At 44.9% G+C, this 22,941-nt stretch overlaps 1 non-coding gene across 1 annotated transcript; it reads right to left on the bottom strand.

Annotated features, from left to right (window-relative positions):
* Positions 1-22,505: 22,505 nt before the first annotated feature.
* Positions 22,506-22,612, bottom strand: LOC142449455 (U6 spliceosomal RNA). The gene has a single exon (XR_012784618.1). It is a non-coding gene; the product is annotated as a U6 spliceosomal RNA (small nuclear RNA).
* Between the last annotated feature and the right edge of the window lie 329 nt (positions 22,613-22,941).

The raw sequence follows: 22,941 nt of genomic DNA, 5'->3' as shown, positions 1-22,941 counted from the left end.
TCCACCCTCTATTGAATGGATTCCCTGGGGAAAAAAAGGATTTGTTATCAGGTGAAGGTGGGTGGGTCACATCCCATGGAAAACATCACATCCCATTGTAGTACTTCTACCATAGTGCTAGCTCACCCCGAAGGCCCTGAAATCAGATGGTCTGGGCACAGACCTTGACAAGACCATTTAACCATGGCGGGACAAAGTAATTCGACCTCTCTGCCTCTCAAGGCAATGCCTTTGTAAAATGTCAATGGTAGCAGTGCCTACAGGCATTGAGAGCATTAACTGTGGGTTCAGGTAATAAAACACTCAGCATGCCTGGGATGCTGAAAGTTTTCCTTGATGTCTTCCTCTCCAGCTTCTCTCTTGTGTGCCTTGATCTTGGGCCCTGTGTTAGCCCAGGTCCCCTGTGAAGCAGATGCCAAGATAGGATTTAACATACAAGGTTTTATTAGGGGGAACAAATAAGAGAGAAATCATGTCGGTAGCTGAGAAGAAGCTGGGTGATCCTCAGACCATAAGGCAGTCTGTTGTTGGGTTGAGAGAAGTGAGAAGTTGGCTGGAAGCCTTCTAGATCATCTTGTGAGAGCTAGGAGTGCTCGAGTCCACAGGGCCGACCAGAAGCTCTCTTTCTTCCTGTGTCAGCCTCAGACTGGAGCAACCTGTGCATGCAGCTCAGTACAGACACCACAGAGAGGATTCAGAAGCAGAAAATGGAACCTTCACTTGCACTCCCGGTGTACTTCAGGGAGTCCTAGGGGTGTGATGTGTCACGACGCTTCCCATGCTCATGGAGAGGTTAGAGTTCAAGACCAGTAGCCATCCCCCAACAGAAAGATGTAACTTTTGCCGTCTACAGGTCCGTGAAGAGCTGGCTTTGTGTGTGTGTGGCAGCTCTCACAGCCATCTGGACCCTGCACCACTGAGGACTCGGCCTCTTCCCCAGCCACCCTCCTCCTGTAGCATCGGTCAGTTTCTGGGGAGAGCCAGGCGAGTGGCACCCACGGGCTTCGTTGTCTAGATGGCCATCTGCCTGTGTGTTTGGTATCTGGTCTCTGAACAGGGGAAGTGCTCCAAGCATCCCACTCAATCCCCTTTCATTTCAGAAATTAACTGCATGTTTCCACAGGAGCTCATCCTCTTTGAGGCAAAAGTCCTTTCATGTGCGAACACCACCCATGCCTCCGACTTGGTCTCGCACCCGGCCATGTGAGCTCCACTGCCCACTACTGCTCCCTCGCTAATACACCACTGCATGCTGCAACTGAAAATCAAAGAACATTTTAAATGAAAAAGTCCTTGAGATCCCCCTTCTCTCCCCCTGCAAATGCTCAGCAATGGTTGATTGAGTGTGATGGTGACATTTAAACCCCTCTCGGTATGCATATGATAGAGGGAAGCTGTTCTTGCCACTGTGTCTCCAATATAAACACTCTTTACATTTCACCCGTGACCTTTCCATTTACAGAAAGTCAACAATACAGAAAACCCATGTTGGAAGTTTCTGGAGAGGTGTGGGTGCTTGTATCGCCAACATTCCCACTGCCATTCACATCCATTATGCAGAAAGTGTCTTTGCAGTTGCTTCTTTGTAAGATTAATTTGCATCTACATGTCCCTTTTGTACTTGGGGCTATCTGAGTCAGGCACACACTTTTTTTTTTCTAATATCCTTTCACATTATGATGAACATGAAGAGGGATTTCTTAAATTCTGTAGTTTGACAAACTGCTTCTCCCTGGTGAAGCCTTGAGAGGCTGGGAACGAAGCAAAGCTGCTTCTGCACACAGCTTCCCCTTGGCAATCTTGTCTGGAGTCTCCTCAGAGAGATTCTCCAGTGGACTGTTAACCCAAGGTCAGCAGTTTGAAGTCACCACTGCCCCGAGGGAGAGCGATGAGGCTCTCTCCTCCCTGAAAGAACTCAGCACAGTGGCAGTTCTCTGCTGCCACGTAGACGAGTGTGAATTGACCCCTGGCAGTGATTTTGGCTTGGTTTAGGTTGACCACTGTTAGGCCCTGGCAGGACGTTTATCTCACTTGGAAGCCCTGAGGACGCAGTAAGTTGGGTGCTCGCCTGCTAACCGCAAAGGCCTGCCACGAGAGGGTAAGGCAGTAAAAGTTAACTTCTGTCAAGATTTAGTCTCAGGAATCCTATCCAAGGTAATCGTGAGTCATAATCAGCCTGAAGGCAGCAGGTTTGGGGTTTTGTCTCAGTTGGGATCTTCGGTGACACAGAAAGAAAGGCTGGGCTGCTAACTACAAGGTCAGTGGTTCAAACCTGCCAGGCGCACACAGGGAGAAGGCAGAGGCAGCGTGCTTCTGTCAAGACTTACAGATCTGGGGAATCCCGTGGAGTGGGTGTCTCTGCTGGGATCCTCACAACATCCTGCAAAGCAGGGTTGTCATTCCCATTTCAGAGATGGGGCGGGAGGCAGTTCGCTCACTGCCTCAGGGTTAGTAATCCGTGGACCAATGTCCTGCCTCTGCAAAAACAGGCTGTCTCCCCTGAGTTGTGTCACCTTTACCATACAGGTGCTTGAGTCACCTGGAGACACCCCCTCCCTCCGGACCCCCGAGTCAGAAAAGGCCGAGGTATATCCAGGCATCGGTGTTATGTCCACCTTCCCCACCTGTGACTTTGAAGTGCAATTGGTGTCAACAGGCTACTTCATATGTGTGGGTTGTGGCATAGTCCAGTCAGCTCCGACGAGTAGTGACCCATGAACAATGGGGTAAAACATCAGCCACGTCACCCTGTGCCATCCTCATTGCTGTAGTTCCATGCCACTGAGTTGATGACCACTCACAGCTCCCGAAGTACTTCTTCATCCTCATCATCCTCACAACTGTTCCCGTGCCTGAGCCCAATGCTGTAACCATGGTGTCAATTCATCTCAGTGAGGTCCTTCCTCTTTTTCCTTTCCCCTCCACCCTTACAGACTAAGAAGAAGGTCCCAACTGCCAACGTCAGAGGAAGAAACCCCTGAAAACATTATGCATAGCTTTGAAACATTGCCCATGCCATCCTTACCACCACTGAAATGCTTGGGTTCATTGTTGGGGACAGAGCTTACTGAGAAACTCTCCATTACAGGGGCTTATCTAGGGACATTATATCAGATAATATTTGTCAGGGACAGCTAGAAGCCTGGATGACCTATGAGATCCAAATGGCCCATCCTGAATTATCTCACCTGATCCATTCCACTGGTCAGTCCAAGGACAACTATAGATTTGGATGCCCCATCCCAAGGTGCCTGACCCTATCCATTTCAGAGGTCATATCCAGACAACCTACAGACCAACACTCCCACATATGATAACGAGGGACACAAGCTGTGGATAGTGACACCAACTGTGCTGCTGGAATAAGGACTGACCAGGATGGAAGAATAAGGGCCAATGGGAAAGCAGTGTAGGGCAGAGGCTAGCCAATGGGGTTCTTCCACCCAATGCCTATAAAATCCAAGGTCATACCCCTAGATATCATCAGTTTCCTCAAATCAGGGGGTGGCTTGCTTTGTGATGGAAGCAGATTTTGCTTATTAAATGTTTGCCTTACTTGCCGTCTTTTCATACTCTCCTGTCTTAATGCCGCTTGTGTCTGGCTCCCTCTTTTGTGGCAGCAAAATTGTCAGCATTTCTCTGAGGAAGAAAATCCAGGTGACATCAACCATAGACACATAGTAATACTATTTAGTAATTCATAGAGTTTTCACTAGGTCGTCTTGGGAAGTAAATAATAAGACCTTTCTTCTCAGTCTGACTTAGTCTGGAAGTCTAAGATGACTCTGGGTGACCCTGGGGCCAGATGATGCCCATGTTTATTGTACTTGGAACCTGGTGGCCTAGCTTCTGGCATCACAGCAACACACAAGTCCCCAGCGTACAGCAAATGGATAGACACAGGAGTAGCTGCACTGTTGGCACCTGGAAATGCAGACACAGATCCACAGGCACTAGTGACTGAAGCAAGGAGGGTTCATTTCAGATGGCTGTATCTTCCCACATGGACTTGCGTGCAGTTCTGCTTCTTGGGCAGAGGGAGAATCCAGAGGTGTTTATATCAAGGAATTCAGGCTAGATGTGCTTTCAGGAATGGAAGCTTGAAAGGAATGTGATTTCCCAGATCCATTCTCTCTTCTGCCAATGAACAGCAGTGCTTGGATGGTGCCTCTCCGCAGCTTACCCAGCACAGACAGCGGCACAGGGTGGGCTACAGGCACAGACAGCAGACCAGGGTGGGCCAGTCAGGTCACTGTCACCAGCTCAGTCCCCCAGATTGGTTGTGGTTGGATAACTTGACCCAGGCAGAGAAATTGGGCATAATCAGCAATCTGGAGCTTTCCACACCCTTTTCTCCCTGTTCTCCCTGGGTCTGTGAAAGGCTGGTGAAGCTGCTAACCATTCTGGTGTCACAAAGAAAGAGCCTCTCTGTGAAGGAAGTCTGTGCGTGTCCAGGGCTGAGAGGCAGAGAGGGGCAGAAAGAAAGCGGGCCCTGTTTCGCTGGAGCCCCTGGCTTGAGAAGAAGCTATGATTCTAGGTTTCATCATTATGGGAGTCAGTCAATCCCCTTCGCATTTCAGATTCCTTCCGTTGTATTTTCTGTCACTTGCTTGTGATAAAGAGTGTCCAACTGATATCATATTTCCAACTTTAGAGTCATAGAACTTTAATTAAAGGAAATAAAACATGTTTTTTCTGGTAGTCATTACATGTAGTTATTAATGCCATAATATTTATCAAGCTTCTGCTATGTGCCACTCACTCTACTACATGCTACGGGAGATCCAGATGAAATCCTCAAGGAACAGATGGGCTAACTGAAAGACGATGGGAGGCAGACTCAAAAATCACTGCCATTCGATCAATTCTGACTCATGGTGACCCTATAGAACAGGGTAAAACTCCCCCCCACCCCGGGAGGTTTGCAAGACTGTAACTCTTTATGGGAGTAGATAGCCTCATCGTTCTCCCCTCAGAGATGCTGGTGGTTTCAAACTGCTCATCTCACAGATAGTAGCCCAATGCACAGCCCACCACACCACCAGGGCCCCTAGATAAGGCAGAAGGTGAGGGTTGTGGTAGTTATATAATCTAGTGTCAATTTGGGACTTGAGAGGATTAAGAGTGAAGGGGTGGAGTCTAGTCTGTCAATTGGATCACAGCTAATGAGGCCTCTGTGTGGGCATGGCCTTCTGAGAATTCTGGTATTTCCTCCTTGGAATCACAAGACACATCTTTCTCTGTGCTCACTTCCTACAAGACATCCCTAAGGAGAAATCACATGGACCTACCTGATGCAGCCCTGTGAACTGGAGGAGCCACATGAAGACCCCTGCCAGTGTTGAGATGCTTACACTGCCACTGCAGCCGAAGATTTTCTACCCACTGGACTGTGATCATCCTGCAGTCAGCATCATTGCATGTGTTTCACGAGTCTGAAGAGGACTTTATATATTGGCATCAGACAAATGGACTAATATGGGACTTATGGGCCTGGACTAGACTGGGTTGGAATGCTTTCTTAATGTACAATTACCCTTTAGTTAGTCTGGGTACATTCAGAGAAACAAATCCCCAGAAACTCAAATGTATAAGAAAGAGTTTTATATGAAGGGTAAGTACACATGAAGAAAATATCCCAACCCAGTGCTGCCCAAGCCCACAAGTCTAACATTAACCCATGTGTCCAACACCAATCCACAAAGTTCTCCATCTCACAAAATACACACAATGACACTGAATGCAGGAGGAAAGCGGAATCAGTGAACATGTAAGCATCTCAGCGCTGGCAGGGTTCTCCACACGGCTGCTCCTGCACCCACGCTGCATTGGGGTAGGCCCATATGGTTTCTCCTCAGGAATTTTCTTGAGGAAATGAGCCTTTCCAGCTGAAGCAGGGAACTGGCTAAGACAATTGCACCCTGATCCGGCCATCAGAAAGCAAGAAACCTGAGAACTAGAAAGGAAAGGCTCCCGGAGCCATTTATCTCTCTGCCCTTCAATTAACCCCACAAGTGTTTATTGACCAGGTTGGCACAATAAACTTTAACTATCTCACCCTTTATATAAAACTTTGTCTTCTACACATATGAGTTTCTATGGATTTGTTTCTCTAGTCTACCCACATGAACACAAGGGTAAAACCAAATGGAGAAAGCTCCAGAGAGGGAACTCTCATTTCAAAGAGAGGCTTTGGATCAGGGGATCACATCTTCCCATGCTCCAAATCTCATTCCAGTGCCTGACATCAGCGTCTTGATGATCGAATGGCTTTGTAAAACCTGTGACACTGAGGAAAGGGACAGCCCAACCTTCAAACAGGGCCTGCAGGCAGAAGGTGGAGACTCACAGATCTCTGCTGGTAAGTCAGTGGTTCTTCACCTTCCTAATGCCATGACCCTTTATATAGTTCCTCATGTGTGGTGACCGCCCCACCCCATGAAATTTTTTTCGTTGCTACTTCATAACTGTTATGCTGCTGCTATGAATCGGGGGACCTCTGTGAAAGGGTCATTCGACCCCCAAAGGGGTCGAGACTCACAGGTTGAGAGCCACTGCTCTAAGTGGCATGGACTCCACAGCCCAGTGGGAGAAGGAATGCTGTCCTGCACTCTGTACGCATGTAGGAGTGAGCGCAGTTCCACGAGATCTGGCCAATGATCAGATTCCTGTCTTCTTGTGAAATCTTATGTTTAAGACACCACAGACTCTCCTTGTCTGGTAACTTCTGGGCATTGTTCTTGGCTCTCTTCTTAAATGACTTGTTCGAAACAAAAGGAATAACATTATTGATTTTTTTCCTCACCGTTTATAGTTTCTCCATGCTTAAGCATTTTGTCTGAAATGCTTAGAAGTATAAAGAAGAAGCCAAAACTCTCATAACTCTACCACCAAGAAATAACTGTTAACAGGCAAAGACACATGTAAACAAAAAATGGAGCTAAATTGATTTTAATAGTCTGTTAAACACTTCAACAGAATGCCATTTCTTTCCATGTCAACACACAGAACATGTTACTGTTTTCATGACTGCTGAGCAGGTGATTATAGAGAGGGATGAATCCAAAGAAATGGAACCCATTTCCTCTTGTTGGCCTTTTAGGTTGTCTTCCAGGCTTGTGTTATTATCAAAGCACTGCTGTAACTGAATAGCCTTACCGCTAAACTCTTTCACTCTAAATCACCCACTTCTGATAAATACCTACAAGTAGAATTGCTGGGTCAAATGAAATGTGTTTTTAAAGCTCTGTAACACACATTACCAGTCTCCGTGTGGTCCTTACTCTTGCTGAGATGCTGGAGTTTCTATGAATTTTGGAGATTAGTCCTTTGTTATACCGTTGCCAATTGTCCCCTGCACCACCTCAGTCTATAGGTTCTCTTTTTATTCCTTTGGTGAAAACTTTTGATGCCTCTGTGGCCCTAGTACTCTATTTTTGTTTTTTGTAGTTTGTGTATTTTTCATTATGTTTGATAGTATGTTTTTACCATGTACTAGGGCCACAAAGTTTGTCTTTATTTTTGTCATTGATTATCTTTATAGTTCGGGTTTTCATTTAGATCTTTGATCTATCTTGAGTTTGTTTTGCATGTGGTGTGAGATATGGGTCCTGTTTCATTCTTCTACAAATGGGAGCCCAGTCTTGCCTATGTCATTTCTTAAATAAATTTCAAGTGTTTCAGCCATTTGTCAAAGATCAACTGTCTATAGGTGCTTGGATTTACTTCTGAGTCCTCAATTCTCCTCTGTTGGTCTATGTGGCTGTCATTAGTACTGTTTTGACTCCCATAGCTGTGTAGTGGATTTTAATATTAAGAAGTGGGAGACAACTTGCTTTGCTCATCTTTTGTAGTGTTTAGGTTGTGTGGGGTTTCTTTCCTTTTCATATAAAGTTGGTGATTAGTGTATCCACCTTTAAAAGAATGCTGTTGGAGATAGAAATTGAGCTACCATACGACCCAGCAACCCCCCTACTGGGCATTTACCCAGAAGAGGCAAAAAACAAACCACGGCCAGACATCTGTGTTCCTATGTTCATTGTGGCACAGTACACAATCACAAGGAGTTAGAAACAACCCAAATTTCCATGAATAGACGAATGGATTAAAAAACTGGTACATACATACAATGGAGTACTATGTATCGCTAAAAAGCAGTGATGAATGCATGAAGCATATTGCCGCATGGGAAGAACTGGAGGAAATTATGCTAAGTGAAGTAGCCAAGCACAAAAGGACAAGTATAACATGAGTCCACCTAGGTAAGTTTATATATATAAGAAAAGAAAGAACAGAAAGGTAGATGCAAAAAGGGCACAGGGGAAAAGCTACTGTATACAAACACACCAGGGGTGAGGTCCAGGTAGTATGGCAGGGGCAGGACCAAATCTAGGGATACATATGGTAGCCAACTAAAAAGGGGGTGGGAAGAGAGAAAAAGGGAAAGAAAAAAAAGATGTGTGATGGGAGAATAGGGCACTGACCCTCCCAATGGGAGGGTATTGTTTGTGTCTCCACAGGGAAAGGGGGACCAGATTTAAAGCCAGTGCCAGATGAATGCAGCATGTCAGCAAGGAGTGGGGAGCCAGTGGAGGGGGCTGAGGGTTCAGCTCCCATACCAGCTACGTGGACAACTGCCCTTCCCCCCAAAAGAACTTACTTGAGAGGATGGCACTGAAGCTGCAGCTAAGGGAGAGGGGAATGTCTGATAAGAGCAAATGGGAGCAAATGAAGGGGGAGGAAGAGAGAGTGGAGCACATCCTGGCCCACCAGGCCTGGATGACGATATCCCCACTATGAACAGCCAATGCATAGAGTAGACAATATGCTGATCCCATTATGAGACACGCTGTCCCTTGACCCAGGGCCCTAAAAGGGACAACACTGGAGACTCAGTGTCGGGACTGGCCCAGACTGACCCTGTGACACCGAGGCAAACCACTAAAAGCGTGCAGCACAGCAACCATGGGAGCAGAACAGGGAGCCCCTGAGGGAGTACAAAGGACAGACCCTGGGGCCAGAGCATGGTACCCCATCGGGCCTGACTGAAGGACACACCAAAAGATCATAAATCAGACCTTGATCTATTTATAGGTTTTTCTTTCTTTTTAATTTTTTTCTTTTAATTAATTTATTCTTCTATGGGTAATTGGTTTTCTTTTTTTGTTGTCATCGCTGTGTTCTCATTCATCACCTATCTTGCTATGGCTTGCTTTTTGGTGCATATTATTATCTCTCAGACCTATCTAGATAAGATAGACTGGATGAGTAGTTTGGAGGAGAAAACAATGGGACCAATGGTTCTGGGGGTGGGGGAGTACATGGGAGATGGTGAGGCGGGGGTAAGGAGGTGATGCTGACCAATCCAGGGACAGGGGAGCAACAAGTGATCCAAAATCAGTGGCAAGGAGGGTGTGAGAGGTCTGGTAGGGATTCATCAAGGGCAATGTAACCGAGAAAAATTACTGAAACCCAAATGAAGTCTGAACACGAGAGTGGGACAAGAGGATAGTAAAAGGAAATAGAGGAAAGAACTAGGTGACAGAGGATATTTATAGAGGTCTAAAGACAGGAATGTACATATGTAAATATATTTATATACGAGTGTAGGGAAACAGATCTACGTGCATGTATTTATAGATTTAGTATTAAGGCAGCAGATGGACATAGATGGACATTGGGTCTCTACTCAAGCATGTACTCAATGCAAGAACACGTTGTTCTATTAAATGGCAATCCAGGATGCACACTATCCCAACAAAATTGCTGAAGAAAAATGTGTGCAAAAGCAAATGTGGTGAAGAAAGTTGATGGTGCTTGGCTTCAAAAGATATAGTGTCTGCAGTCTTAAAGGCATGAAAATAAACAAGTGGCCATCTAGCTCAGAAGCAACAAAGCTCACAGGGGAGAAGCACACCAGCCTATGTGACCACAAGCTGTTGAAGGGATCAGGTATCAAGCATCAAAGAACAAAAAATCATATCATTGTAAATGTGGGTGAGTGTGGAGTGGAGACTCAAAGCCCATCGGTAGGCAACTGGACACCCCCTTACTGAAAGGTTGTGGGGAAGAGATGCACCAGTCAGGGTGCGGGGTAGCAATGATGAAACATAACTTTCTTCTAGTTCTTAAATGCTTCAACTCCCCTCCCCCCCCCCCCACTATCATCCCATTCTACCTTACAAATCTGGCTAGACAGGAGGACATACACTGGTACAGATAGCAACTGGAAACACAGGGAATCCAGGACAGATGACCCCTTTGGGACCAGTGGTGATGCCTGGAGGGTGGAGGGAATGTGGGGTAGAAAGGAGGAACTGACTACAAGAATCTACATAGAGCCTCCTCCGTGGGGAATGGACAGCAGAGAAGAGGGCGGGGGGGAGACGTCAGACAGTGTAACATATGACAAAATAATAGTAATTTATGAATTATGAAGGACTCACGAGGGAGGGGGAGGGGGAAGGGAGGGAGAAAATGAGTAGCCGATATTAAGGGCTCAAGTAGAAGGCAAATGTTTTGAGAATGATGATGGCAACAAATGTACATATGTTCTTGACACAATGGATGTATGTAGGGATTGTGATAAGAATTGTACGAGCCCCCAATAAAATGATTTTTTTTTAAAGAATGCTGTTGGAAGCTGGATCAGGATCACATTACATGTGCAGGTGACTTTGGGTAGTTCTGTTAGCCTGGGTATTCTAGAGAAACAAAAGCCATGAAAAAAAACTTTATCATGAAAGAACTTTATATCATGGGAAAAATTATATCAAGGTAGTGGCCCAACCCACCTCAAGTCCTTGGTTCAAATGTGGGCCAGAGGCCTCCTGACTCACACAGCTGCAGGCTGATTAATTAGAAAGGCCAAATAGGATGCGAGAAGATCACAGGCCAGTGGGTGCAGAGGCTTGTGATTCCACAGACTTCAGGAACATGGCTGGGAGCCACAACTCCTAGGACCAACAGGCCATTGGGCTGCTGAGCCCACATAAGACATGGGACCCAGTTCAGCAGGAAAGAGAGGGGGAAGAGAGTAATACGTAATCCACAAAATACTGCCTGCCTTCTTCTGGGGGAAATCCTGCCTGTGTGTCTGTGGGAGCTCCTACCTGTCCTCTGTGGACCCACGTGACTGATAGAACTTCCTCCCACCTGCCGTTGTGCCTTACATGGCCTAAGGCAGTTCAGACAATGCTCCACACTATCCCAGGTACCTCTGCCAACCTCCGTGGAGATCTAGCAATTCTGCCCACCATTCGTGGTGCTATACACCGAAGCAGGCACACCCAACTCTATACCAAAGCAGACAGACCCAACAACTGCCCTCTGTGGCACTCTTGTTGCAGCAGGCAGCCCCACACACTCCCTATGGCACCCCAAGCTTCCACGGGTCACACCATCAAGGCTTCTTGTGAGATCACCCAGTGCAGCACCATCCTAGGGGGTCTACAACCACCCAACCAGCGTCCCCTGAGAGGACTATCCAACTTGCCCTCCAAATAACAGAATGCTGGTTGAGTAGGGAGATTGAAGCCATAGGAGAATAAAGCAGTAGGGCAATCTCCTCGTGCAATTTGCTAAAATCAGTTCGAAGAAGCATTCCTACAAGTCTCCCAGAGAGAGCCCAGTGGTCTTCAACTCTCTGAAAAATGTCACCTGGCTCACCTAAAACAATGTAATGCAAACAGCAATCAGCTCCAATGATCTCAACGGAAAAAAAAAACCCAGGAGAAACAAAAGGCAATGTCAGAAGATGTCCTGAATGTAACGACGTGCATAGAAGAAGCAGACATTGATTTGCCACAGCAAGAAATTTTCAGAATGCTGCTTGGAGTCATAGAGGATATGAGGGAAACACTACAGAAAACGTATAAAATTATAAAAGAAATAAAGACCACACACCAAAGGGAAATACAAGAGCTTAGGGAGGAGATAGCAAAAACCAGGAGCACACTCACGGACTTTGCTAACCAACTGGAAGAGGCAGAGGACCACATCAGTGACCTAGAGGACAGCCAAGCAAACTTTAACAAACGTGACCAAAAATCTAAGAAGATCATCAGAGAAGCTGAAGAAAACCTAAGAGCTATGCCTGATGCTCTGAAGAGGAACAACATCAGAATAATTGGTTTACCAGAGGAAGACACTTCAAAGAAGTCAACTGCAAAAATATAGAGAGAATTCTTGGAGGTAAACTTCCCCAGCTTAATGAATGAAAACCAGGCAGTCATTCAGGAGGCTGAAAGAATGTCAGCTAGACTGAATCCCAAGAAGAAGTCACCAAGGCACATAATAGATAAACTACCCAACTTTGAGGAAATCGTGAGAGCAACTAGGGGGAAACAAGCAATCACATCTAAAGATTCCCAAATAAGAATATGCTCAGATATATCAGCAAACACTATGAAGAATAGGAGAGAGTAGAGTAACATATTCCAAAAATTGAAGGAAAATAACGCAAACCCAAGATTACTCTATCCAGCCAAATTATCTATCAAGATAGCTGTAGAAGTAAGAGTCTTCCAAGACCAGGAAAAACTCAAAGAATACATTAAAAGGAACCCAGTGCTACAAAAGATCCTTGCCAACCCCGTACGGGCAGAAGAACGGCATTCACTGAACACAAATACGAGACCGCGACATAGAACAATCCCACGCAGAGGGCAACAAAGAGAAAACAAGCCCCAAGACTGCATTGGATAAAGGGTGGAAAGAAGTCAAGAATGAAACACACACACACACACACACACACACGTACAACGCACTGATAAGAAAGTGGGGTGGGAAAACACGCAACACAAAAGGTATAAGATAGCATCACAAAGTCCACACATGAAGGTAATGACCCTGGATATCAATGGACTGAACTCAGACATTACAATACTGAGTCTATCAGGCTGGCTTAGAAATCACAACCCATCGATCTGCTGTTCTGCAGGAGACACACCTCAAGACCACAGACAAAAAGAGGCTGAGAATCAAAGGCTGGAGAAAAACATACTAAGCAAACAGTAATTTTTTAAAAAGGGATATAATTGACCCCAAAGTACAAACGATACAAAGAGTTAAGAAGGATACTATATAATGTTCAAGGGAATGGTAGGCAAAAAAACCACTAAGCATTTTAAACATATATTCCATGAATGAGAGACCTGCTGAATATGTCAACCAAACTCTCCAAAAGATGAAAAAAAGAAATCACAGTCTCAACAATTATAGTAAGTGACTTCAACACACCGCTGTCTGAGAAAGGTAGATCACAGGGAAATCCAACAAGGAGGCTAGAGATCTAAACACTACAATTAGACAATTTGACCTGATAGATATTTAGAGAGGTCTTCATCCAAATAAAAAAAGTTCACATACTTTTCAAGCCCACATGGCACATATTCGAAGATAGACCACATACTGGGGCATAAGGTGAATCTGCATAAATTTAAGCATATTGATATCATACAGACCTCTCTGGCTGACCACAGTGTGATAAGGCTGGAAATCAACAAAAGGAAGATAAAGAAAAGAAGAGCAAACAATTGGAGGATGAATAACTATTGCAAAAGGAGGGTGTTCTGGCCCAGATCAGAGATTAAATTTAGAAATTTCTAGAAACCAACAAGAATGAGAACAAGACATAACAAAATGTATGAGACACAGCAATGGCAGTTATCAGAGGAAGTTTCATATCAACTGATGCGGCAGAGTGACAGGATACAAGATCAACAAACAGAAGTCTATTGGATTGCTATAAACATTGGACAAGGTCACAGAAGAGGAGGTCAAAAGGTAGTACCCTTTACAGTAGCCAAGCACAAGTTGAAATATCTAGGGATACAGTTGACTAAAAAACCCAAAAGATTTGTATGATAACTACAGAACACTCTTGCAAGAAACCAAGATTGATGTGAACAAATGCAAAAATATCCCATGCTCGTGGATTGGAAGACTCAATATAGTAAAGATATCAATTCTGCTCAAGGCACTATATAAGTTTAATGCAATCCCGATACAACTGTCATCACCTTTCTTTGAAGAAATGGAAAAACTGGTTACCAACTTCATATGGAGAGGGAAGGAGCCCAGAATTGGAAGAGAACTCCTCAAGAAGGACCCAGTGGGAAGGTTTGCTTTAGCTCACTTTAGCACATATTATAGTGCCACAGTGGTCAAAGCCACAAGGTACTGGTATAAGGACAGATACTCAGACCAATGGGAAAGAACTGAAAATCCAGAAATACAATTATCAGCATACAGACAATTGATCTTTGGTATGGGCCCCCAAAAATATCCAATGGGAAGTGGATGCCCTTGTTAACAAGTGGTGCTGGGAAAAAATGGATATCTACCTGCAGACAAATGAAACAAGACCCTTCTCTCACTCCATGCATAAGAATAAACTCAAGGTGTGTCACAGATCTCGAGGTAAAACCCCAAACTATTATGGCCATCAGTGTGGGAATTGGGACCAACCTGAGAACTGTGGCACAGGGACTACATAGGCTATCAGAAATAGGGAAGGACACAAATACAGAGGAGTCACAAATTAATAAGTGGGATATACTGAAGATAAAACACCTGTGTAGATTGAAAGAATTCACCAAGAGAGCAATAAGAGAGCCCACGGACTGGGTAAACATCTTTGGCAATGACACATCAGACAAAGATCTTATAACTAAAATCTACAAAACTCTGCTAGCTTCCAAAAAGGAAAAAGATAATTGCCCAATGAAGAGGTGGACAAAGGACCTGAACAGAAGTTTCACAAGGAGAGAAATCCAAATGGCCAATAAACATATGAGAAAATGTTCCCAATCATTAGCCATAAGAGAAATGCAAATTGAAACAACAATGAGATACCACCTAACACCCTCAGAGATAGCCCAATTCAAAAAATCAGAAAGCAACAAGTGTTGGAGAGGCTGTGGTGAGATAGGAACTCTCATCCACTGCTTGTGGACCTGTAGGTATGTACAGTCACAATGTAAGTTGATTTTGAGATATCTAAAACAGATGGAAATTGAGCTACGATATGACCCAGCAACCCCCCTACTGGGCATATACCCAGAAAAGGCAAGAAACAAACCTCGGTCAGATGCTGTGCTCCAATGTTCATCGCGACACAGTTCACAATTGCAAGGAATGGGAAACAACCCAAATTCCCATCAACTGATGAGTGGATTAAAAAGCTGTGGTACCTGCATATAATGGAGTACTATGAATCTCTAAAAAGCAGTGATGAAAGCATGAAGCACATGGCCACATGGGAAGAACTAGAGGAAATTATGCTAAGCAAATTAAGCCAAGCACAAAAGGACAAGTACAACACAAGTCCACTGAGGTAAGTTTAAAAATGCAAAATGGCATGGGGGGAAAGCTACTGTATACAAACCTTCCTGAGGTGAGTTGCAGGTAGTATGGCAAGGGTCAGACAAAATCCAGGCACATATATGTGAGCCCACTAAAAAGGGGGGTGGAAAGATATAAGTAGTGGGTGAACAGCGCACTAAGTCACACAAGGGGAGGGTAGTCTTTATATCTACACAGGGAAAGAAGGATCAGACTCCAACTGGGTGTTCTAAGACGTGAAAGCAACATATCAGAATGAAGTAGCGAACCAATAGAGAGGTCTGAGGGGCTGGTCCCAATCCCAACTATGTGGACAGTCCTCTCCTTCCTGCAGAAGTATTCACTTTGGAGGATAGCACTGAAGCTATAGCTTAGTGGGGAGGGAAATGTCTGATCAGAGCACACAGGATCAAATGAAGAGGGAGGAAGAGAGAGTGGAACAGATCCTGGCCCACCAAGCACTAAGGATGATATTCCTGCTCGGAGCAGTCAATGCACAGGAGGAGGACCATAGGGCCAGCCCCACCGGAAGACACAACATCCCGCACTGGCCCATAGTGCTATGGGGGACAACACTGTAGATACAGCGCATGAATTGTGCCCAGTCTGACCCCACCACACTGGGGTGAAACAAGAGCGGGCAACAGAACATCAAGGAGAACAGAGCAATGAAGTCCCGAGGGAATACCAAAAATAAACTTTGGGGTCAAGGCGTGGCACTCCATCAGACTCAACAGGAAAACACCCTAAAGGTCAACAAAGAGACCTTGAAGTATTTACGGAATTTTCTCTTTATTTGGTCGTTCTTTTGTTGTTGTTTTGTTCTTTTGTTGCTTTGTTTTGCCCTGTGTTTTTTGTGCATATTATTATCTGGAGGAGAAAACAAAGTGACAGACAGTTGGGGGAGGGGCATGGGAGAGGAGGAGGCAGAGTAAAGGAAATAGGTGTTAACAGAGCCAGGGACAAGGAAACAAGAAGTGATCCAAAACTGATGGCGAGGAGCGGGTAGAAGGCCTGGTAGAGCTTGATGAATGGCAATGTAAACAAGAGGAAACCAAATGAAAGCTGAGCATGATAGTGGGTCAAGAGGAGAGTAAAAAAAATAGAGGAAAGAACTAGGAGGCATAAAGGTCTAAATACAGTCATGTACATAGGGAAATATATTTATTTATAACAATAGGGAAATATATGTGCATATATTTATAGGTTTAGTACTAAGGTAGCAGATGGACATTGGTCCTCTACTCAAGTACTCTCTCAACACAAGGACACTTTGTTCTATGAAACTGGCATTCCATGATGCTCACCTTCCTGACACGATTGCTGAAGACAAAGCAGGTGCATAAGCAAATGTGGTTAAGAAAGCTGATGGAGCCCGGCTATCAAAAGATATGGAGTCTGGGGTCTCAAATACTTGAAGATAAACAAGCAGCCATCTAGTTGAGAAGCTACAAAACCCACATGGAAGAAGCACACCAGCCTGTGTGATCATGGGGTATCCATAGGATCAGGTGTCAGGTATCAAAGACCCAGAACAAAAAAATCATATCAATGTGAATGAGGGGAGAGTGCAGAGTAGAGACCCAAAACCCATCTGTAGGCAACTGGACAACCCTTATAGGAGGGTCGCAGGGAGGAGACGAGCCAGTCAGTGCTCAGTATAGCACCAATGAAACATACAACTTTCCTCTAGTTCTTTAATGCTTCCTCCCCCACCCCCTATTATGATCCCAATTCTACCTTACAAATCGGGCTAGACCAGAGCATATACGCTGGTACAGATAAGAGCTTGAAACTCAGGTAATCCAGGCCAGATAAATGCCTCAGTATTAATTATGAGAGTAGTGATATCAGGAAGGTAAGGGAAAGGTGGGGTGAGAAAGGGGGAACTGATCACCACGATTTATACATAACCCCCTCCCTGTGGGACAGACAACAGAAAAGTGAGTGAAGGGGGACATCAGTTAGTGTAAGACATGAAAATTTTTTTATAAATTAGCAAGTGTTCAAGAGGGAGGGAGGGTGGGGAAAAACGAGGAGCTTATACCAAGGGCTCAAGTAGAAAGAAAATGTTTTAAGAATGATGAGGGCAACAAAGGTACAAATGTGTTTGACACGATGGGTGTGCGTGTGGATTGTGATAAGAGTTGTATGAGCCCCCAATAAAATGATTAAAACTTTTTTTAAAAAGTTACCCACAGCATCTCTTATAAAAATGCCACACTTCGAAGACCACTTTAAATTGCGACCTGATTGATAAGTTAGCCTCTATCCTACATTCACACGAGTGCAAGTTAACAAACTCTAACCAGTACAGTAGTATTGATATTATTACAATGTTGAGTCTTCTTATCTGTAAGTGTGGTGCATCCATGTAGGTCACTTATGAAGTTTTCATTTTTCTTTCTTTTTACCCATTTGGAGAGTGTTGTGCTATAACCTTGCACAGAGTGGTGAGAGAAGAGTCGAGTTTGTCTCTCTTCTCCTCTTTCCACAGAGGCTTCCTGGCACAGAAATCTGCCCCTCATCATGGGTCTGAGCAATCAGCAGGTGACCCCAACTGTAGCCCAGTCCTTGTGTTTGGAGCTTCCAGGAACCTCATGTTTCCAGACTCAGGGTCCAGGCCTGGCACCTAGAATGATTTTGGATGTGGTAGTTTTATGGATGTTAAAATAGTCTTTTTTTTTTAAATCATTTTATTGGGGGCTCTTACAGCTCTTATCACAAGTCTCTTATCATCTGTTGTGTCCAGCACATTTGTACATATGTTGCCATCATTTTCAAAACATTTTCTTTCTACTTGAGCCCTTGGTATCAGCTTATTTTCCCTCTTTCCCTACCCTCCCTCTCTCCTGAACCCTAGATAATATATAACTTATTATGTTTTTCATGTCTCACACTGACCGATGTCTCTCTTCACCCATTTTTCTGTTGTTCATCCCCTGGGAGGGGGTTATATATTGATCATGGTGATTGGTTTCCCCTTTCTCCCCCACTTTCCCCTTCCCCTCCTGATATCGACACTCTCATTATTGGTCCTGAGGGGTTTATCTATCCTGAATTCCCGGTGTTTCCAACTTTCATATGCACCAGTGTACATCCTCTGGTCTAGCCCGATTTGTAAGGTAGAATTGGGATCATGATAGTAGGGGAGAGGAAGCACTAAAGAAGTAGAGGAAAGTTGGTATGTTTCATTGGTGCTATACTGAGCCCTTTCTGGCTCTCTTCCTCCTTGTGACCCTTCTGTGAGGGGATGTCCAATTGTCTACACATGGGCTTTAAGTCTCTACTCTGCCCTCCCCTTCATTCACATTGATATGATTTTTTGTTCTGGGTCTTTGATACCTGATACTTGATACCTAATCCTATGGACACCCCATGATCACACAGGCTGGCATGCTTCTTTTGTGTGGGCTTTGTTGCTTCTCAGCTAGATGGCTGCTTGTTTATCTTCAAACCTTTAAGACTCCAGATGCTATATCTTTTGATAGTCGAGTACCATCAGCTTTCTTCACCACATTTTCTTATGCACCACTTTGTCTTCAGCTATCATGTCGGGAAGCTGAGCATCACAGAACGCCAGTTTCATAGAACAAAATGTTTTTGCATTGAGGGAATATTTGAGTAGAGGCTCAATGTCTGTCTACTACCTTGATGCTTAACATATAAATATATGTACATATATCTATTTCCCTATTGTTATATAAATATATTTACAAATATACATGCCTTTATTTAGACCTCTATAGATGCTCTTTGCCTCCTAGTTCTTTCCTCTATTTCCTTTTATTTACCTTTTTTCCCGCTATCATGTTTGGCCTTCATTTGGGTTTCAGTAATTCCTCCCAGTTACATTGCCCTTGATCAAGCCCCACCAAGCATCCCATGCCCTCCTCACCATCAATTTTGATTTACTTTTTGTTCCCTTGTCCCTTGGTTTATTGGCATCTACCTTCCTTCACCGCCCCCCACCTTCTCCTCACCCATGTACTCACCGGAATGGTCGGTCCCATTGTTTTCCCATCCTTAAGAGTAAAGAAATGTAGAGGGGCATGAAGACCCTAAGGTCTTAGAAAACTGTTGAACTTTTGAAGAAGTTGTAGATTTTGATTTGTGTGTGTGTGTAAGAAAGAACTTTGTTTAAAAAAGAAAGAACTTTATATCAAAGAGTAATTATATATTAAGGAAACATCCCAGCCCAGTCCAGATCAAGCCCATATGTTTGATATTAGCCCATATGTCCGATACCAGTCTATAAATTCCTCTTCAGACTCACACAATACATGCAATGACTTTGAATGAAGATCACAGGCCAGTGGGTGGAAAGTCTTGTGGTTCTAGTGGTGGTAGAAGCATCTCAGCACTGGTGTGAGTCTCCACATGGCTCCTGCAGCTCCAGGGCTCTGGTTCTATCAGTGTAGCTCCATGTGGTTTGTCAACAGGAATGTCTCACAGGGAGGGTGTGCGTCTGGCCTCCAGTGAGCTGTTTATCTCCGATGAGCCTCCAAATGAGGTGATCAAGCTGCAACCTGGTTGACAGGCTAGACTCCACCCCTTTGCAAGTTGCCATGAGATGATGTAATAACCACCACCTCCATGTCTCTGCAACTCCCTCCAATGACTTGGTGGAACCATAGGGTTTTCCGTGCCACTCACCTGGCTATAAGAATGAGCCATCTCAGAAGAAGGAAATCCTGGGACCATCAAGGAAGAAGAGCCACCATCAGAGCCTGTGGGAAATCCCTGCCTGCAATGGCAGAGGCAGCAGTCCCATGCCTCCCTCAGCCTCGCTTGGTGGGCCACGTGGGGAGAGCCCCGGGAGCGAGAGTCGTAGATTTTGATTTTTAAAGGTAGATTCCTCTTCTGGAAGGCTCTTCAGTAAACATGCAGCAGGCAGGCAATTATTGCTATTCGAGAAAATGAAATGTCTATCGCTGCTTTCAGAATTATAGGGGAGAGCATAACTCATCTGGAGAAAAACAGAGGGGGAGAAAAAGTCCCGGTGGTTGAGAGAAACAGGGTCAGGGACCCATGGTAAGGGGAGCCAACAATCAGTGAGAGGGCGTCTCAGTCAGGGGACTCTGGGTGAATTTCCAGTGACTGTCAGCGTCAAGAATTCCGTTTGAATCCTCTGTCCCTTCCTGTGCTGTAAGTACCCTCTCTTCACTCCAGACTTCGTAAAGGTCTTAGAGGAAATGGCAGAGGAGCCACACCTGACCTCACCTGGGTACACAGAGGAGGACAATTGTCACAGGGCGGAGGTCAGACCTGCCTCCTCTGCCCGCCATCCTTCAGTGCCCTCTGCTGACACCAGCCCTGCCTCCCTCCCTCAGTGACATTGCACTCCACTGCTGGGCTCAGTAATTTGTAGCAATGCCACACAGAACTCAGACAATGCTCACAATTATAGGGAAGCTAGCACATCACAAAATAGTAAAGTTACAGTTCTCTTGTCTGCAGCACCTTTTCCCAGTTACGCCAACAGTTACCTCTCTCTGGTCCTTGGCCCTATCTACGTGGGACCTTGGCCTCTGTCTCCATAGGCCAGGAAGCCTGTCTGCCATTATGGCCGAGGCTCTCTTCCTCTGCTCTGTCTCGTGGTCTCAGTGCTGTCGCCTGTGGCAGGGATCTCTTTCTAGAGCATCATAGGATCCCTGCTTCAGAGATGGCTCTCTCTTATATCAAGAGAATGACAAAACTGATAAATGCCCCAATTAAAGTAAAACTTACTGACATTCTTCCATCTAGTCACTGAGTGGGAGTTACAATGATTATGAATAGAAAAACCATGTTCAGTACTTTCACTTCATCACAGTCTGTTAATATTAGCGGATTTCTCAAAGTTGGTGAAAAAGTGGAATTTAAAGGTAACGGAATTTCCTTCATGAACTTTTTGAAGCCCTTAACACATAGAGCCTTGAGCTGGTGGCACCTGAGTAAGAGTAAGGGAGGCGAGTTCCTCCTGCTTCCAGATCAAGGGCTAAAGATGTGCACGCTGAGCAAGAGCCAGTGGGAGAAGGACTGGGAAATGGTGACCTTGACCTCCTAGGGAAATGTGTGGACTGGCCATCAACTCACTTCCATGGACTTGATTCTGACCCATAGAGCTCCTCCAGGTTCAAGTAGAACTGCCCCTTTGGGCTTCCAAGACTTAAAATATTCACCGAAGCAGAAATTTCATCTTTCTTCCTTAGAGCAGCCGGTGACCTTGTGGACAGCCGCTCCACGTGTCACCCACGACACCACCCGAACACCTGCAGATCCGTTTAGTCAAGAATGAAAGCAAATGTTGACTGCTAGAAGGCTGAGGAACACAGACAATTCCGTCTTTACAAATAAACCTATAGGATCCATTACTTACTAAGTCAGTAAGCGAGCAAGTTCACCTGAAGCCAATGATGGTGGGAAAATAAGACTGAAACACAGGCATTAATGACTGGATAATATGATGCCACATTTTTTGAAAAGCCAAGGCTATTATAGATTTTGGCTATAGTAGAGAGAGGAGCTTCGGTGACTCAAAATTGTGTGCACAGAAGCCTCGAACACGGTTTCCAAATGCTTTTCCAGCCCTGAGGGACTGATGTGGCGCTCGAGGAAGGCAGCATTGCCTGTGCACCACCTCAAGCGTCGGCATCGTAACCAATGGAGAACAGCTTGGTAATGAATTAGAACAACCCTACCACGTAAAGCCCCAAACTAAAATGTCTGATTCTGACTTATTCGAGTCCCCACCAGCCCAGCACCCTTGTGAGTCACCCTGTTGTGAGCAGATAGTGGTTTAAGGTGCTAGTGTCCTGATTGCTTATTTTCTGGTCAAGATGGTTTCTCCTTTTTGATTGGCATGATAAAAAACAGACACATTCTGATGGCCAAATGGGAAGCATGAATGGGAGGAATATTGTAAGGGAAAGGAAAACCTATGGAGCTGTGACCTTCAAATTGGGAAGAGGAAAATCAGAGTAACCCGAGGGAGATTTACTTACAAGAGAATCTGTGGCAACACTGTAGAAGCCATGGCTGTTTAAGGAGGCCCTGCTGTTTTCTGGTGCTCACGTGGCAAGGAGAAGCAGACCCTGATCCCTGTTTTGTTTTGTTTTTGTCAGTACCCAAAGTATTTTTATTGCTATATTAGCAATGGATTTTTGGATATCTTTTTTAAAAATATGGAACGCTTCACGAATTTGCGTGTCATCCTTGCGCAGGGGCCATGCTAATCTTCTCTGTATCGTTCCAATTTTAGTATATGTGCCGCCGAAGCAAGCACCTGGTCCCTGTTTTTATAGAAATTGCCCCTGTGGCCTATACTAAGAGTTCTGGTGGTGTAGTGGTTAGGCCTTGGGCTGCCAAGGGCAAGGGCCACAGTTCAAAACCATTAGCCACTCCTCAGAAGAAAGAGGAAGCTTCCTACTGCTGTTAACAATTACAGTCTCAGAAACTCACAGGGGCAGTGTTACCCCGTCGTATAAAGTCACTGTGAGTCAGAATTGACTGATGACAGTGTGTTTGGTTGGGGGTTTGAGCTACACTGCAGGGGGTAGGTTGTGGTCAGATTCATTTCTAGGCAGTGGGGCCATTCCTGTATCACCTTACACC

This window comes from Tenrec ecaudatus, chromosome 5 (genome assembly GCF_050624435.1).
Source record: "Tenrec ecaudatus isolate mTenEca1 chromosome 5, mTenEca1.hap1, whole genome shotgun sequence".
In the NCBI taxonomy this organism is placed as follows: domain Eukaryota; kingdom Metazoa; phylum Chordata; class Mammalia; order Afrosoricida; family Tenrecidae; genus Tenrec; species Tenrec ecaudatus.
Note: the sequence above shows the minus strand (reverse complement) of the source record. Positions and strands in the feature narration are given on the sequence as shown.